The following is an 18,105-nucleotide window of genomic DNA, read 5'->3' as shown; positions in this document are numbered from 1 at the left end:
GATCCTGTACAATTTTGTGCAAAAAAATCTAATTATGTCATTAACTATTTCCTTTTAGACCAAACTCTTGGGGCCCATCTTCTGTACTTCAGTAGGCATATCAGAATATTTCCCTAACCAAAGCAGTTCTCATCCCGAGATGATCTTTATTTAGTGCCGTGTGTGTGTGTGTAAACATATTGCTGCTCATTTGTTCTTAATATTTTCCTAGTTTTTCTACTTGTTACTTTAGTTTAACATTCCAAAATACCTGTTAGGGAAGGATGAGAACTGGAAGAAGGATCAGGAGGAGAAATATGTAAACAGTCATTATAGGCAAGTTAGGAGCGTGCTGCAGAGGGGTGGAAAAAGCTCCAAAAACCACAGAGCTGACACAAGATTAAGGCCCTGATTAAGGGTGGCCTCTTGAGGTGTGTTCTGTCAGTGGTAAGGCACTTAAGGCCAGGCTTGCAAGGGGCAGAGTAACTGAGGCTTCTCAGATGGCTGAGTGTGAGATGGACATCGGGCAAGGATGAGAGGAGCCGCTGAGCCAACGGTCCAAAGCCCCTGACTCCCACTACTGCAACTGTTGCTGCAGCTCCCAGAGTTTGGTTGTTAATTACCATTAAAACAGGTTCTTGGGAGATACTTCAAAAGGACGTGGGAGTCAGAGGCCAAGGTGGTGCCCAGAAAGGGGTTTTATTAGGCCATTTTCATTGGATAAATTGAGCAGAGCTAGGTGGTGGCCATAGTGTTCCTGAATGGGAGGTGGGAGATGGAAGAGCCAGGGTGGAGGGTCTTCAGAGGAGCATAGACCTTCAGGGCCTTTACTGCTTACTTCCAAAACATTGGTCCAGCTCAAATAAGATGCACTCTCGTTTCATTCTAGAAGCTCCTCCTTCTCTTGTTTCAGCTGCTCCATGCCTGAACAGGGAGACCTGCTTAGATGATGACAGAGCCTGAGTCTCTTTCATGTTAACAATCATAACAATAGCAAATACTCGCAAATGATTTACATGTATTTACATATAATAAACGTATGAAAGTAGGCCTTATCCCTATTTTACAAGGGAAGAAACTCAGACATAGAAAGATTGATGACCATGTCTAAGGTCACACAGCCAGCAAATATAGAAGCTGGGAATCAGACCCAGGCCATTTAGCATCAGAGTCCAAGTGCTTACCCACTACACCACCAGCTATCTTTGAGTAGACACTTGAAGCATGAACTGTATATATCTAGATAAAAGGCAACCCCAAACGTAAGCCCACAATATTTTCTCAATCAGAAAAATGTCAAAAAAAAAAATAGTTTGACCACTTTGAATATATAAACTTTTAGTCAAATATCAACTTATATTATGAAATTAATTATGTATATAAATTACGTAGGGTTGTGCTAGCCAGGGTTCTGAGTTGCAAGGAATAGAAAGTGAGTCTGGCTGATGTGAAGGATATTGGGTAACAGGCAGAATTGAAGGGGAGGGTGGAGAACCAGGACTGAGGCTCCTCCCTGGCCCAGCTCAGCTGTGAAGGGCACTTGCTGACTTGACTTACCTTGCTGCTGCTGGAGGCCCTGATAGCAGTGAAGTTAAACATATACTCAGAAAAGTGCGTGCTCATAAGCGTCCAGCTCCAAGAACTGACACAATAAAAATATTCGTGCATCCAGTACCCGTTGAGAAGCTAAACATTACTAGCATTCTATCTGAAAAAGCATCCTATCGGTGCTGGTTAATATTTAAGCTACTTTCCTAAGGTGGTGTGCTCACCTGTACTCCTATCAGCAAGGTATGAACGTTCCAGCTGCTTCACATCCTTGCCTAACCTGGTCCTTCTGTCTTCATTTAAGACATTCTGCAGGGTATCTAATGGTATACCATCGTGGTTTTAATTTGAATTTCTCTAATAATTAGTGAGGCTAGGTACCTTTTCCCCTCATATTGACCACTTGATAGTCCCTTTGTCTTTTTTCCCCTCCGTTGAGGTGTCTTCCCTTTTCTTACTGATTTGTAGGAGTTCTTTATGTATGCTGGATACAAGTCCTTCCATAGATCAGTCTATTGCAAATATCATCTCCCACTCTATGGCTTGTGTTTCACTCTTTAATAATATTTTTGAACAAAAGTTCTTAATGTAATGTAGTCCAATTTATTGACTTTCTTCCCTTTATGGCTAGAACTTCTAGTATTCTATTTAGGAACTCTTTGCCTACTCCAAGGTCATGAAGATGTTTGTCTATGTTTCCTTCTAAAAGCTTTATTGTTTTACTAGGGTATTGGTTTTTAACATGATCTTTAAATTTTTCAATTATGACAATAAACAGTTGCAATTCTCCTGAGAATAATTGCTAAATTCGTATTAAAACGTTTTTCCTCTTTTAAACAGAACATATCAGATTTATATCCAATAACCTCTGAATGCACCAAATCCTAGCAATGGTTGAGATCATTTAAGGCTAATGGGTTTTACATAAATAATTGTTATTGTTTAGGATAAGGTAATTAAGCAAGAGTTCTATTGGTAGAAAAGAAACTCTCACTTTATATCTCAGCAAAAAAGAAATGGTATATATCATACCTGTTTTGACTGCAAGTAATAGAAATTCAATGAATAGAATGTTGAGCTGGCTCTAAAATGTAGTAACCAGGAAGGACAAGATGGGTCTGACTTCAAATACAGCTGGATCTAGGCACTAAAACAACATATTAGGGCTCTACTCATACATCTCTCTCTACATCTGCTTCTCTATGTATTTTGGTTTTCATATTCAAGAGGAAGAAAGTATGGCCATTACTAGCTCTAAGTCCGTGTTCTTATAATTTACAATCCAGGTGGAAAGATCCTTTTCCTTGTGTTCATGTCTTACACCTCAGATAAAGCTCTGATTGTACTTATTTGTGTTATATGCCCACCCCTGAGCCTATTACTGTGGGCAAGGAATGGGAATCCTCTAAATTGTCAGCCTGAATTACATGCCTACCGCTATGATAGCAGGGGGAAAAGGGCTGGGTCACTGTGAGTGACAGCCCACTTTGCACATAGGGTGGGTGGGTGGTTCTCTGTAGGAAAGTTAGGCAGTGTTTTCAGACATCCACTGAAATATTTTTCTTTTAAAGTGGCAAGAAAAGGATGAATCTTCTGGTGCCAAGGGGTTTCCTTAGCCTTTTCCAGTTATTTCTGCTTCTTATAAAATTCTGTGTGACAGGACTCGTGCTAGGTGCTAGGGATACGGACATTAAAAAAGCCATTTTGTGTGCCTTTAAGGCTCACGCAGTCTTTTCGATGGATGGAAACATCAAAAGACAAATGCAAGACAGTGTGATGTTTGCAAAATGGAAACCTGCACAAGTTCTAATGTGTGCATCTAAGAGTGTCTGCAGAGTACCAGAAAAGGAGCAAATCGAGCTAACCCTTAAAGAGATGAAGTTTTCTGGCAGATAAATAGGGGAAGGACAAGGGCGCCTTCCAGGAAGAGAGAACAGCATGGCAAAGGCAGAGAAGCACAATGGCCAAGGGTGTTTTCAGTGAAAATCCAAGGTCAGTATTGGAGAGCCTCTTTGGACTGCAGGCTCCATTCAGGTCAGGCAAGGCATGGGAACAGGAATTGAAAAGGCAAGCATGTGACAGAATATTTGGTAGGTAAACATAGAGCCAGGGGAGGCTTTCATCCCTTGAAGTGGCTGCATTTTATCCACAGCAAAATGGTATCCTGTCCAAAGAGTCTGCTAAGGGCTTTTGGGAAGTTTACATGAAGAAATTCAACCCTCCCAAGGCTTCTTATCAAAACAAGTTGTGCCCTGCTGAGCTGTTGTTACTTCGAGACACATTTATATTTGAGCTAAAGTCAGTGCTGTCCTTTACTTGGTCCTTCTTACAAGTGAGATAAATACTCAGAGAGAGAAGAGGTTATATCTAGGTGGTGGAATCAGAGAAAGCTTTGAGAAAGAGCTGGAATTTGGGCTGGATTTTTGGTGGAGGTAACTTTTAGGAAGTCTGCCTAGGTCATGCCTTGCTGCTATGAAAATGTTCCCTTCTCAGCAACACAGATATATCCATACAGAAACTCTGTCAACTTATATTTGATGACCTTCACCTCCTTGGCCTAGCTGAGCAGAGTGGAGTTGATCAACTGAGAGTCAGTCCAATGTGCAAGTCAATCCAATGACACCTCCTTCCTCATACGCTGGGAATTGGATGCCAGTCAGTTGGTCAGAGGGCTTGGAGCTGAGAAATCATGGAAAAACCTCAGGTGGCCATGTTTGGTAGACGTATATGGAAAGGTAGAGAAAGCAGAGTCTGAAAGCAAGAGAGAGACTCATGGGAGGAAGTAGAGATAGAGTATATTTGGTTAGCGAGGGAAGGAGGAGGAAGGGGAGAATGAGAGAAATGAATCATTGCTCTATATAGCTTTCCAATTTCTTATTCTAGTCCCTTGTAAGGTCTATTCATACTTGGTACTTTTGGTTTTCACGAATTATCTTTCATCTTTCCAATCAATTCCTTTTGAGTCAATTTCTGTCTCTTACTATCCTTGAAATACAATGAGACGTGGACCTGCAGAGATGGGCCAAGGGGTGAGGAAGAACTTTACAGGGAGCTTGAACAAAGTCTAAGTGGGAAAGTGTGGGACTTAATTAAAGAACGGTTAGACTAGTTCAGCTTGACTTGTTCATTTTGTAAATGAAGTGAGATAGGAAAGATGATAAGGCCAGGTTGTGAAGACCAAGGTGTTTGAAAGTTAATTGGGATGTAGAGTTGAGCCACTGAACTTTCGAACCTGAGAATGTGCTCATCAGACCTGGTCTTTGGGAAGATTATAGTGAGCAGACACCCCTTTTATATCCAAAGGAGGTGCAAAACGCCTCCTTTCCCAGGAAAAGGGAGGAAATCTCTTCTTGCCTCACTGCCATAAGATCTGGCCTCAGACAGCTTATTTCATAATGGATATGCATCCCCTTTTAATCTTTTATGGTGAGTAGTACCCCCAACAGAATCTAAGATTCTTTTATTCTGTTTCCCAGATAAGTTATAGCTAATCTGAGTGTGAGAATGGGGAATAGAAGAATTTAAAAACTAAATGGTCGAAATTTTTGAAAAGATTTATAGTCAAGGCAGATTTCCTCTCAACCACAATAAGCATGTTATACAAAAACAATGCATTCTGAGGTAGTCTGGTTTTGTGAAGATCGTTTGGCTAATTCCAAAAGAGCAGAGAAAAGTTGCCTAATGATGGAGATTCTTTATGAATTTTTCTATACTAATTGTACAGAAAAACATCTTGCTGCCCACACCTAAGCTCATCCAGCCATGGAAAATAAGTGTGGAACTGCAGTCTTGAATTTGTAAGTGCCTTGTTTGTCACTGCATGCCCTCACTTTTATGAGTCCTCTGTGGTTGGAAGAGACACATAAGGAGTACAGGAACAGTGAGTACCAACTAATTTAGCAGCCGGCCTGCTCTCAGCAGTGATGGCTAATAATCGGGTTAGAAAGCAGAGATGATTTTAAATAAAAATGATTGCTGAGAGTGAGTTGAAAGAGTCCCATAATGGCTTAGTTAGGCAGGTATGTTCTAGGGAAGCTGTGGTGGGATGAGAGGAGACTCTTTTTTAGTTTGAGGTGGAGGATTTCATATTGACAGGCTATGAGGAATGAGCCAGACGGGCAGTAATCACACTATTGCTCTCGCTGCTTGCTGGCTACATAACAGCCCTGGCCAATTAGCCGGGGCTTTGCCCCACTTCTACTGCTTGCCAGCCCTGCTAATAGAGGTGAGGTCAAGAGGGTATCCTCGATTCAACATCCACCTCATCACTGCCTGACTCTACTTACTGACAGTCAGTTTTTTGTCATTGACAGTTCTTGGTGACATATGTAAAGGTGCCAGTGGGAAGAGGACAATCTCAAGAGGGAAGTGATTCAAGCAGTGGAGAAACTGGTAGGAGGCAGAAGGTTAACGGAGAGTAGGTGGTCCATTTGTTTGTGCTTGAGTTGTGTAGAAACAGGGGCCGGCCATGGCACGAGAAAAAGTGTCCCATTTTGGGCCTCAGTCCGATGGCCTATAAAATGGGGAGCATGGAAAAGAAGTTCCTTAAAGGCTGGTTTTAATGCTTACATGGTATGATTCTCTGGATCACTGAGTTTACTGGGATTGGTTCTCTATCATTTGGAGAGGAGGTGGGAAGGATATCATGGCTGTGAATGAGAGACTTAGATCATAGTTTGAAGAGGAAACAGGCATGATAAAGCCCGACTTGTTTCCTGTGGGGGGGGCGGGGAGGAGGGTTTGTACTTGGTGGCATTCTGATACACTGATTAAGAAAACAAATTCTTTCCTTGCCTAACTTTCTCAAGTATAGGCCAGCAGCCACACTCTTTTCTGGTGCTTAGGTAGACAAAGGTTAAACTCTGTATAATCAAAGTATGTGGAATGGGAAAAGTGTTTTACTTTCATTTATTCACGGTTTGAAAATTACTATTCCAATTTTTTTTTTTTAACAGTAGATTCCATGTCTCTTTCGCCGATATGATTTAAATTAATGGTATTTCAACTAGTCCAATCATCATGTCAATCCAGAAATCCCATCGATAATTTATTTCTCCCTGCCCCCTTTTCTTTTTAGACAGATATTTTTAATATATGTGCTCAGAACAGGGCAATAAGAATAAACAGAAATTCAAGTAGTTCTATATGTCCAGTGAGGGCAATAGTCATCTAGAAACAACATAATATAAGTCGAAGCACAGTGTCTGGCACATAATAGAGTTTATTCAATAAATTTTTGTCTAAAAAGAAGAAAGAAAGGAAGAATACACCTTTAGTTGTTTTGCTGTCTGCTTTTTGAGGAAGTCTTTTCACCATTGAATAATTCTGTCAGAAAAGTCTTTCTTCCCTTGTTGAACTGATTTCTGTTTCCCTGCGTTTTCCCTGCTCTGCCTTCTTGTCCTCTAAAAATCATCCTTGACAACCATCTCAATGATTATCTTTATTTACCTTTGTCACAGTTCTCCTCCTTTGTGGGCCAGGAGAGTAACTGAAATAACCCCTGCAAGATGCTCCAGAGTAAAAGTCTTGGGCTTGCTCTGCTGCCCTTGTGAATCTCCTTTACTTAGGTTTAATTTTGTAGAATCAAAGGTTCAAGAACAACCCAGCAAGGTGTTCCCTAACTGGGCATCCTGCACCGGGACCAGTGCCATGGTGCCTGTAATCCTGCAGGAAGCATATCCTTTATCCTCACATGTACCAGAAATATTAAGCCACTGCTAAGCCTAGACTTCACGCTTTGCAGTACTAGGCCTTTAAGGATTCCATCATAATTTAGGAGTAGTAAAATATCACAATGTATAAATAAGCACAGCCATGAAAATTTATGACCGTCTCTATGCTCAAAGGGACAGGGAAATGGGTACACCATCCAGTTTACGGTGGTGTGAAAAGCAAGTGAAGAGAATTCTCAGCTATGATTCCAAATCTGACTTGAGCGTCTTTCTCTCATGACTCTTCCAATGTCACGAGAACCTTTCTCCTACAAGTCAATCTCTTTGGTGGCTTATATTCCCTTAGTAGAGTTCATGTCTGTTGTCCTACTTTCCAAGCCCAAGCTCGTAGCCTGATTTTGATAATCTAGATTTCAGATTTTGCTCCCAGCAGCCCTTATTAGTTTTCTAAAAACTAAATCAAACATTTTCAAGTTTATGAGGCAGAAGCGTCTTGGCTATAGATTGGTGAAAATGGCAGCAGAAGGGAATCAAGTTTTAAAACTTACTTTGAGGTATTAAACAATTGTATTTGTAGTGATTTTACAACCTTGTGGGCATTTATTTGGAAGTTATCATTTGATGCTATAGATTTCTTCTCTAAGCTGGGTGCCTCAGCTTAGCACAGGAGTGTCACTCTTTGAAAAAGGGCCATGTTGCTTTGTGTATTGCTTCCCTGTCTTCTACTCCATTATAGGTTGGTAAGAGATAAAGCTGAGAATGCTGCACCTGCAGACTGAAGAGGCAGCACCTGTTCATGGTGGTCTACAGACTCAGAGAAACCCCTCTCCCTCTCTCTAGTCCCAAAGATGGTCAAGGCAATGTTTTCCTTTTTCTCAAAATAAAAGCACATTCCCAGTTCATCTTCCCAAATTAATAAGGCAATTGAAGTCAGAATAGTGCATGTCTCTCACTAGCATTCCTCTGAGCTTTGGGCTTTGCCTCAGTTGACCAGGTAGAAACTCATCAAAATGTGGCAGAGAGAAAGGCAAAGCCAGAGAAAGAGAGAGCTAAATTGAGCAATATTTTATCTATTTGCCATGTGGCCTGGAGAAGAGCCTACAGAAATATTAGCATCTCGGCAGCCCTTGATTTCAGTTTGCCATTTTGGTCTCTCTTCCCTTGTAAAAGAGCTCTCAGATCTTCATTGACAGGAGAAAAACTTCATCCATATGCTGATGACTCTCCAATGAGTATCGCCATTCCAGACGTCAAAATGCCTTTATGACATTCTCATTGGATGATTAATGGGTAACTCAAGTTTAATGTTTTCAACCCAAGATGCTGTGATCCTTCTCCCATACTTGCTTCTTTCACAGTCTTCTTCATCTTAGCAGATATTGACGCCAACCTTCTGGTTGCCAAGGACTAAAACCTCAGAGTCATTTCTGGAATCTCTCTCTCACATCCCATATTGTTTACAACTGCAATCTCATTAACTCTACATTCAAGCCACATCCCAAATATGATCACTTTCCTTACCTCTATGGCTGCCATCCTCATTCTAGTCACCATAATTTGTCCCTTGGTTTATTGTAATAGGTTCCCAACCAATCCCTCTGTTTCTGCTCATCTCCCTACATCCCATTCACAGCACAGGAGATGGAGTGATCCTTTCAAAATTAAGTCAGACTATGCCACTCCTCTGCTTAACCCCGGCACATGGGGCCTGAAAGGCCCGTCGTGGCTTGTCTCCTCATCTCCCTGACTTTACCTCCTACAACGCTCCCCTTCACTTACTCCACCCCAGACCCTATGGCTTCCCTGCTCTCTGTGAGCACAAGGGGCGTAATACTGTCTCAAGGCTTTTTTTCATCTGATTTACCCTCTTCTCTGAATGTTCCTCCTCCAGAAATCTAGCTTGTTCCTTCACCACCTTCATATTTTACTCCCAAGTCACTTTCTCATTGAGGCCATCTCTCATCATCCTCAGAAAATCTTGCACCCACTGAATACTTCCCATTTTGCTTCCTTATATTGATTTTCATCTTAGGACCTATCACTACCTTGCCACTATCTGGCATGTTGTAAGAGTAAGCTAATGCTGAGTAACAAGCTCCCCTCAAACCCAGTGATCATTTATTTTTCCTGCTAGCACATCCTTGAGTCAGCTGAGGATTAGGTAATCCAGTCTGGGTTTGGCTTCATGCTTTGCTTCAAGCTGTAGGCCTCTCTAGTCTGGCCTCCTCCCTGTAGGAAAGACTCAGGTGGGCTACATCTGACTTCATTCTGAGGCCCATGCAGAAGGGGCAGCAACTGCCCAGGAAAAGCTCTTGTCATGGTGGTGGCAGAGGTGCAAGGGAACAAGCTCAACCTGCAAGCACATTTGGAAGATGCTTTTGGCCTTCTCCGATAATGATAGATTATCTACGGTCAGAATTGTTTCATGATGTGTTTATTGTCTCTCTCTTGTCTTGAGATAAAATGTTTATTAGATAAAACCCCTCCCATGGCTCACTTTGTCACTCTTTTTGTTCAAATGTCACCTTCTCAGAGTAACTTTCCCTAACAACTGTTTCTAATATAGCGTCCCTTACTCTTTCTTTTTACTCTACTATCTTTTAAATAGCATTTATCTCTATATAACATTAGTGTAAATATTTATTTGCTTGTTTCTTCTGTCTCTCTTACAAGAATATAAGCTTCATGAGGTTAGAGAGTTTGTCTTGGACACTGCTGAATTCTCAACACAGAACTCAACTAGTGCTTGGAACCTAGAAGTCTTTCAATAAATATTGCTGAGTAAATTATAAAAAACAATTATAAAAGATCTAAGATTGTGTTTGAGGAGTCCATGGGGGAGGGGGATTCATCCCTGAATTGTGTGGTGTTACCTTGCAACATTCATTTATCCAGGGCAGAGCTCTTTTTGACACAACATCAATATTTTGGGCATTTGTGTTTTTTATTTGCTCATAAAACACTGTCTGTATCTCTGTAAGAGCGTGTTTAAATTTTTGATACTGCATGTCTATTATTGTCACAGATAATAAAAAATGTGACTTTTAAAAACACCAAAACAATGTTCTCTAACCTGTCTCTTCAGGCACCCACCTTGCTCCTACAATGAGAATTTCATATTAGCCTTACTTTTATGTAATTTAGAACTATAACCATTTTTAAATATCTCACATATTTTTGTATAGCATTTGTTCTTTTTTTTAGAGCACATATACATCATACACATTCTTTCCTTATTGGGTCAAAATAGGTGTGACTGTTCCTTTATGATACAGGACAAATCAGGCACAGAAGGGTTTGTTGACATCTTCAAGGTCACTTGGCTAACGAGTGACTGAGTTGGTGCAAAATCTCCAATCCTCTGGGCTGTATAGATGTTGAGTGTTGAAATATTAAGGTAACCCCTTCTGATTCCCAGTACAGACTCCCTATTTTCTAGATTTGAAAACATTGGTATGCTTAAAAAGTAAACTTAAAAGAAACAACAGTGTGCTTAGCGAAGCTGTAAGGCTGGGGTCATCTCTATTATGTGCTCTCCCCACTGCCCCATCACCATAATTATGTGGATAAAACATAATGGAATAGGGTGGACACAGAAGGACAGCATGAAGTGTGAGGGAAATGTGTATAAGGGGAGGGGAGGCTTTGCTTAATAGTACACATAAAATAAGAACACATGTATTAATTCTCTAGAGCTTTCTTTGCTAGCCCTGTCCTTCTCAGGCCCTCCCTCAACAGCGTCTTACCCTTGTCTAATCCTTGAACCATCCCTGACAGGGTGACTGATATGAGCCATGAGCAGGTATATGCCTATGAAGTCCTTGCCTTGTCTTGGCCACGGCAGTGGTCAATTCATATGACTGGATTTCTGTTCAGAGCCCTGGTCTGAAGATCTTTTATTCCTTCATAATATATTCCATTTGTCTTTGACACTGATATTCTGTCTACCCCTACAGTTTATACCTTGGGGAGGTGGCTGGGTTTTGCCTTTTGTAGATTCAGGCACTGGTCGGTGATAACGAGTGAATCGATTGTTGGTGATGTTGAATCAACTGCCTACCTGAACTTTAGGCATGATCTGCACTGTTCACTGCTGAACCTCAAGGTCTTGCATCCTACTTGGAACATGGTAGATAGTCAATGAATAAATGAATGAATAAACAAGCACACTCCCTGGCTTTCTATGTTCATTCATTGGAGATAGCCTTTTTAGATAGGTCATCTTCTGGACGAAACCTGAATGTAATCATCTTTTTGGACTCTGAGTCTTGAGCCTCCACCTGCACTCATGGGGCCCATTGCATCTAATTCAGTATTCCCACTTCCAGGCTCATGGGAAAGCATATACCTTATAAAGGTCTCAGATTCACTTGCCCCTTTATCCAAGATGCCTGCTCTGCCACCTCCCATCTCTGCTTGATAGTAAATGGAAAGACTGCCCGTCTCACTTTTGGGGACTATAAAAAACATTTCAGAAACCAACAAGTGTGCTCTTACTAAATAGACTTTAAAAATGCTTTTGGAGGAGAAGGAAGGAGAAATCTCTGGCTCGTGCTCAGTCTTAGGCAGAAGGCAGAATTAGATTTGGCAGTGGGAAAAATTCAATTCTACTTAACAGAGATTTATTTATTCTTAAAGTACTTTTATATGCCTGGAACCGTGGGGATGAAAAAGAGGAGTCAGTCATGGACTCTGCTCTCTAGGGACTAACAATCTAGTGAATGAGTAAGACTCAATAATAATTAAGGTAGGAACAATAATTCCAGCATCAGGGAAATTTAGCAGGTGCTGTAGCAGGCTAAGATCAGAACACTTGGAGGCTCAGTAGTTATCATATATCTCTGGGAGATAGAGGAAGAGAGAAATTCTAGAATACTACAGCTTGTCCTTGGTGTTTTCCCATTTCTTTTTTTTTTAGATTCTCTCTTTTAAGTTAAATAATTAAATTAAATTAAATCAAATTAAAATACTTGATTAGTTAATACATTCCACTATTCAAAACCCAAAATGATTTCAGTAAACATACATTAAAAAGTCTTGTTCTCACCATATTCCCATTCAGACTGTGTCTCTACTTGTTTTCTATAGGTAAGCTTTTGTATTGGTTTCTTGCGTATTCTTCCAGGGTTAGTTTATATAAACAAAGCAGATAAAAATACACGTTTTTATTCCATTCCTTTTCTTACACAAAAGCTAACATTATATATGATCCCCATCTTGCTTTTATTCCTTCATTATATATCCCAGAGGTAATTCTATATTAATACATAAAGAATTTCATTTTTTTTAAAAAAAGATAAATGCATGGAAAGTCTTGCAGTTTATTTAACCAACTCCCTATAGATGGACACTTGGGATATTTCCAACTATTTGCTTTAAAAAATATTGTTACACAAACCATTTACATACATCATTTTACAGGTGTGTGTGTGTACCTGTAGTGCAAATACCCAGAAGTAGGACTGCTCAGAGATCTGCTCTCTTTTCTTTTCCTTTTAAAATCAAATTTACTATTATTCCCAGTTTTAGAGATTTTGCTCTGCCATAGAGGCTCCCAAATACCAAAGGAATGGATCTCTCATGGTTGAATTCTGGTCCTATAAGGAGATATTAGGTGAGATAGTAAGATATTTCCTATATTTTAATACATATAGGAAGGCACTTATTTCTATGTGATCTACTTAATATAATTGACTCTACTGTTAATTTCCAATTTCCAATTTCATCAATATTTGTTTTGGTCCAATTAATGGCTTGCTCTGCCCTCATTCTTCTGTGCAGCCAAGAAATGTTTATCAGGCACCACTGGACTTCGAGCTGTGATAGACGCTGGAGTTAAAGTAGACTAATACTTGGTCTCTATTCTCTAGTTCACAATCTAGACAGAGATGTAAACATCTAAGTATGCATTTAGTATGGTAGGTTTGCCGTAAATATGCATATAGTTTGAACTTTGCTTCGAGCAACCCCAGCTTCTCTATGTATGTTCTTGGTAATCTGTTGGGATCCCTCACCACCTCTTGCCATATGCTCCTCAAAAAGCACAGAAAGTGAGGTCAGAAAACTTGGATTTGGTTTTCTCTGTTACTTATATTAGCTGTGGTTTTTTAGAATATCAAAATCTTCATCTGAAATGCATATGAATATCGAATGATATAAAAGCTTGAAAATGCTTTGGAAGTTATTATTTACATCCTTTCTCTTCTAGAAAACAGCACTGTGCATGAGAACAATCAAGGGCTGTAGGAATAATTTTGGTGGTAAAGAAAATTGTCTCTGAACCATCAGAACCTTTTGAATCCCTTCCCTTTTCCAGGTAAATTTGTCCAGGTGACAGGCAGACCTTGACATTTCCCTGTAGTAGCCATCAATGCAATTTCTTTGCTCCACCTGGTTGGCTTGGTGTGCTGCTTATAGAGGCACCAACATTGGCCCACCTGTCCTTAAAGTCAGTGCTGACTTCATCATCAGTGAGTCACTGAGCTTACTATCTCGCTCTCACCAAGGTAGGGGAGGGTTTTGTGAGATAATGTTCCTAGAAACTGTGCCAGTGTTCACAAGGTATTCCTACATATGAATGACATGCCAGTGTTAGCACACGGTCATAATCAGGCATCTGTGACAGCCAGGGTGTGGTCAGGAAGAGAAAACCCAGGCCAAATAGTCTCATGGAAGAAATATAATATGGAATGTACATATCAAAGGTGCTAGAGGAGCTGAAAAGTCAACTTGGGGACAGTGAAACAACTCAGATATTAGCAACATTAACAACCTGCTACCGTCCCTGGGGAGGAAGGAAAAGGGGAGGAGGTGGTATTTACCAGAGCCCAAGAGATAGTCCTGCTGGTGGGAGGTTGGATCACAGAGCAGCCCCAGCCCATTGATGAGGCTGTGTAGAGAGAGGGAGAAGTTCCCTGTCTTCCTCCCTGCTCCAGTCTCCTGCTAGTCCCTGCCATGAGTGGAACCTAATGAGAAGATAGTTAGCAAGGGAGCCTGGGAAATATATTTTGCCAGAGAAAGTCAGGGAATGAATCTGAGGGCAAGTAGGCAAATGATCCCCATGGAATCCCAGCTCACTCTGAGAAAGTATTTTCTCTAAGTGCAGGAAGGTTGCTGCCAACATTTCTCTTGTTCCTGAGGTCAAATTCTTTTGTCTTGAGGTCTATCAGTTTTAAAAATTTTTCGTTACTTTCCCCCGCCCCCCAGCAGATCCACCAAGTTCTGTGCAAAGAGGCTTCTGGTGGGCTCTAGCTGAGACTATCAATATATGTTGTGCTTATTCTCTTTGACACCTACAATGATCTAGCCAGCCCCTTCCTCAGTGGCTTAGTTGAATGCAGAGGTAAGAAATGGAAGATCACCCAGAAGGCCAAGTGAATTCACTCTCTTTGAATCATAGATAAGCCAGAACATTCTGAGAAGGGGCAAGATGATTGCTGAGGTTTCATGTTGCTTATTACCTGTCATTCTTCCAGTGGGTTATAGGGAAAACCTTTTTAAATAGCTTTACCTTTAGCCACAATCTTCTTGTCTTGATTAGAATTATAGAATTTTAGAGCAAAAATGTTGTTAGAAATCATCAATCTAAACATTTTCTTCTCCTTCATTTTATAAACAGTGAAAATGAGGTCCAGGGAGGTTAAGTGACATGATCAAGTTCACATAACAAGTTAGTGGCGTGAGCTGATTTTAAAACAGTCCTTTTCCATCTGCCTGAGTCAATTTCACTTAAGTTCCATATTGATTTGCCATCCTAATACGTTCTTCCAAAAACCTTTAAACAATTCTCCTACTACTACTTCAGAATTTCTTGGTGTTGAAGATCAGTTTAGGTAGTCTCCTGGGTTTTTTTGCAAACCACTTTCAGCAGATTTTTATTTTCCTCTGCTGCATCCACTTCACTCAATACAAATTATTCTGATTTTAGAAATATCTAAAATAGGCTTAGGTTTGAGTTGGCCTGCGGCTCGCATTAGTAGATGGAAGGATTGTGTGGCTTTCCCTTCTCCGGTGTGGTTTGTGGTTCAGGCGTGTGAGAGCTCTTTCTGTGAGAAGTTTTGTGATTTCATTACCAGTAAAGTGAAATGGAAAACCAATACTATCATTTTCACCATTGGTTATATTTCCCTGGTGATGCATGTAGAAATTGGTTCAGTGGAGAAGCCGGCTACAAGCGTGGAAATGTGCAGACTCTGGATTTACTGGACCCCCAGAGGGTGTGGAGTCAAAGGAAGGAAGAACATCTGATCCGTGGTGGGGGGCTCACCCCACAAGGCTTCTCACTAGCTTTATCTCAGTATTGGAGGGGAAAAAGACACAGGAGCCAAGAGAATAAAGATGGAAAGAGAAGAGAAAGGGCATAACAGAGAGAACAAAAGGAAGAAGGAAATGGAAGAAAATGCTCCCATAGGAGAAAGAGGCCATGGGAGAATAAAAATCGAAGATGAAAGAGCTATATGTCATCAAAAAGTGCATTACACACACACACGCACACACACACGCACACACACACACACGCACGCGTGCGCGGGCACGCACAACTTTTTCCTTTCTTTTTCTTTTTCTTTTTTTTGGATCAGCAGCATAAAGATTAATTATCTATTTTTTCAGTGTGAGACAGTCAGACTTAGGCCACCTTTTTTTTTGACCGCAGAGAAATCAGAGTGATCAAAAAACCAGTCCAGTTAGCAGCTGCAGGGACTCACACACTACGATCTCACATGGGATGAAGGGTAGGAATGGGGAGGAGGAGGAGAAGGAAGAAGGGGGACTATCTTGATCCACTGGGGCTAGGAGCTTGCATATAACCATGTGGTGGGTATACACTTGTTAAACTTTCATTTCTCCTCTTCCTGTTTATTCTGATGCAGTCAGGGTGACACCAACTTAGAAACAGTACAAAGATTAATTCATCCATTGTTTTCAATTGTTGTGAACAATACTTGGTTAGAAATTGAGCATCATCAAGTTTGGAAGGTAGAGAAAGAATGGGTGGGAAGGAAAACTTCATGATTTAACAATGAAGTGAGAAAGTGTTTGTTGTTCTGAGTGGTAGTGGAGGAGAAGGAATCTTCTGGAGTGACCTGGTACCAGAGGGTTGTATAAAATGGAAAACACTGTAGTCGAATCAGCTGGAAGGTAAAAAAAGGGTAACTGCTCTGATATTCTCAAAGTTCTTGGCAATTATGTTTGTTGGTAGGGCTATCAGTCATGATGCTCCAACTGGACTCTCCCTGGAACTTAAACTCATTAGCAGATGGAAAAAACAGTTGGAGCTAATTTATCCTATGGCTGCACCCTGACAAGACCATCAATTGGCTCCTGTTACCTGGATTCCCAGAGCTGTCCTGGTGTATGACTCTCTCAAATCTATTTGGCACCTTTATGTATTTCTTCAATTTTGGGACCTACCATCTATTATTCCAATACATCCTCTTTTTAAACTTATGTTAGAAAGAATCTGTTTCTATTGCTTGAAGTCAAAGGACCCCAACCTAACCAATAGATAGATGCTACCAAACCACTGACTTCCCCCACTAGACCTTTTGAATCTCTAGCTTTTCCAGTAATAAATACTTTCTAAATTTGAAATAGACCAATGTTCCCTCAGTTTAATGGTAAATCGAATAAGCTCTGGCCTTTCAAACCCATGATTAAGCCATTCTACTCTTATATGCTACAGAGGAAGGTTTATAAACCTCTGCAGATAAAACATATGGATCAGACTAAGAAGAGTAATGTGAGAGGTGATTTCTAATTCTGCAATGAACTACAAGTCACTTCATAACTCTAGGCATAATTCATTTTTCTTTTAAGTGACATCAGCCTCACAGGGTTGATAAGAAAGAGTTGCTAACCTCATATACATCAGGGGTCACATAGCACCTGGCATATATGGAGCAAGTCTCTGCATTTCCCTATTAGAATGTAAATGCTGAACATTAGTGCTTGGAAGAAAACATTTAACAAGGTTCCTAGTGAATCCAGATTGGGGACTTCATCATCTTCAGAATTGTGGGTACTTGATCAGAGTCATTGAGGTCAAAGCTCCTGACCAGAAGAGACAGAAAAACACCCAGGAGCTCAAAGACAAGAGAAGGGCAAAGAAGCAGTGATGTAGAGAAAATGATAGATAGGTAGGTAGGTGGATAGATAGATAGATAGATAGATAGATAGACAGACAGACAGACAGACAGATAGATATATAGATAAAGGAAGAACCTCAAAGAGAGGGAGATATATATACAAAGAGAAAACATATTCAAGGTAGAGCACATGAGAGATACAGAAACTCACAGCTAAAGAGAAAATGTGTTTCAAGTTTCCTCTGCTTCTGAACTCCCAAGGAGTTTTAAAACTTAACACTTAATGGTCAGATTGTGAGAATATTAAACCCGAGCACCAGGCATGAAGCTGAGGCCTTCTGCACAAGCTACCAGTTCTGCAAACTACTGAGGCTCTTATTAAGCAAACTTTAATTTCAGTGGATTCTCTCCACTGTACCTTAAAATAAATGTATTCTTTATGATCTGGGGAGATGCTTACTCTTCTAATTCGGAAGAAATATAAATGTTGGTAGGATCATCTCTGGAGAATGTTGTTACCTATCTTTATGAAGGCAGAAAGTAATGAGAGAGCAGGAGATTAACAAGTTAGTTGGGGAATCAACTAAAAAGGGGAATTGACACCGCAGGGCCTAATCTTGAAAATTGTTCTGGCCTGGACAGCAACGTGCTGAGCAGAGGAAGAATGGGCTGGGGAATACAAAAAACAAATAAGTAAAATAAAATAAAATAAAATAAAATAATTATTCAAAATGTGACTCAAAATCAAAATGTAATAAAGTGCTAACCTATTTTAAATAACAACATTTTTACTACAAAAAACATTTTTACTATTACATCTG

The sequence above is a fragment of the Rousettus aegyptiacus genome, unplaced genomic scaffold (genome assembly GCF_014176215.1).
Source record: "Rousettus aegyptiacus isolate mRouAeg1 unplaced genomic scaffold, mRouAeg1.p scaffold_m13_p_2, whole genome shotgun sequence".
Taxonomy (NCBI): Eukaryota; Metazoa; Chordata; class Mammalia; order Chiroptera; family Pteropodidae; genus Rousettus; species Rousettus aegyptiacus.
Note: the sequence above shows the minus strand (reverse complement) of the source record.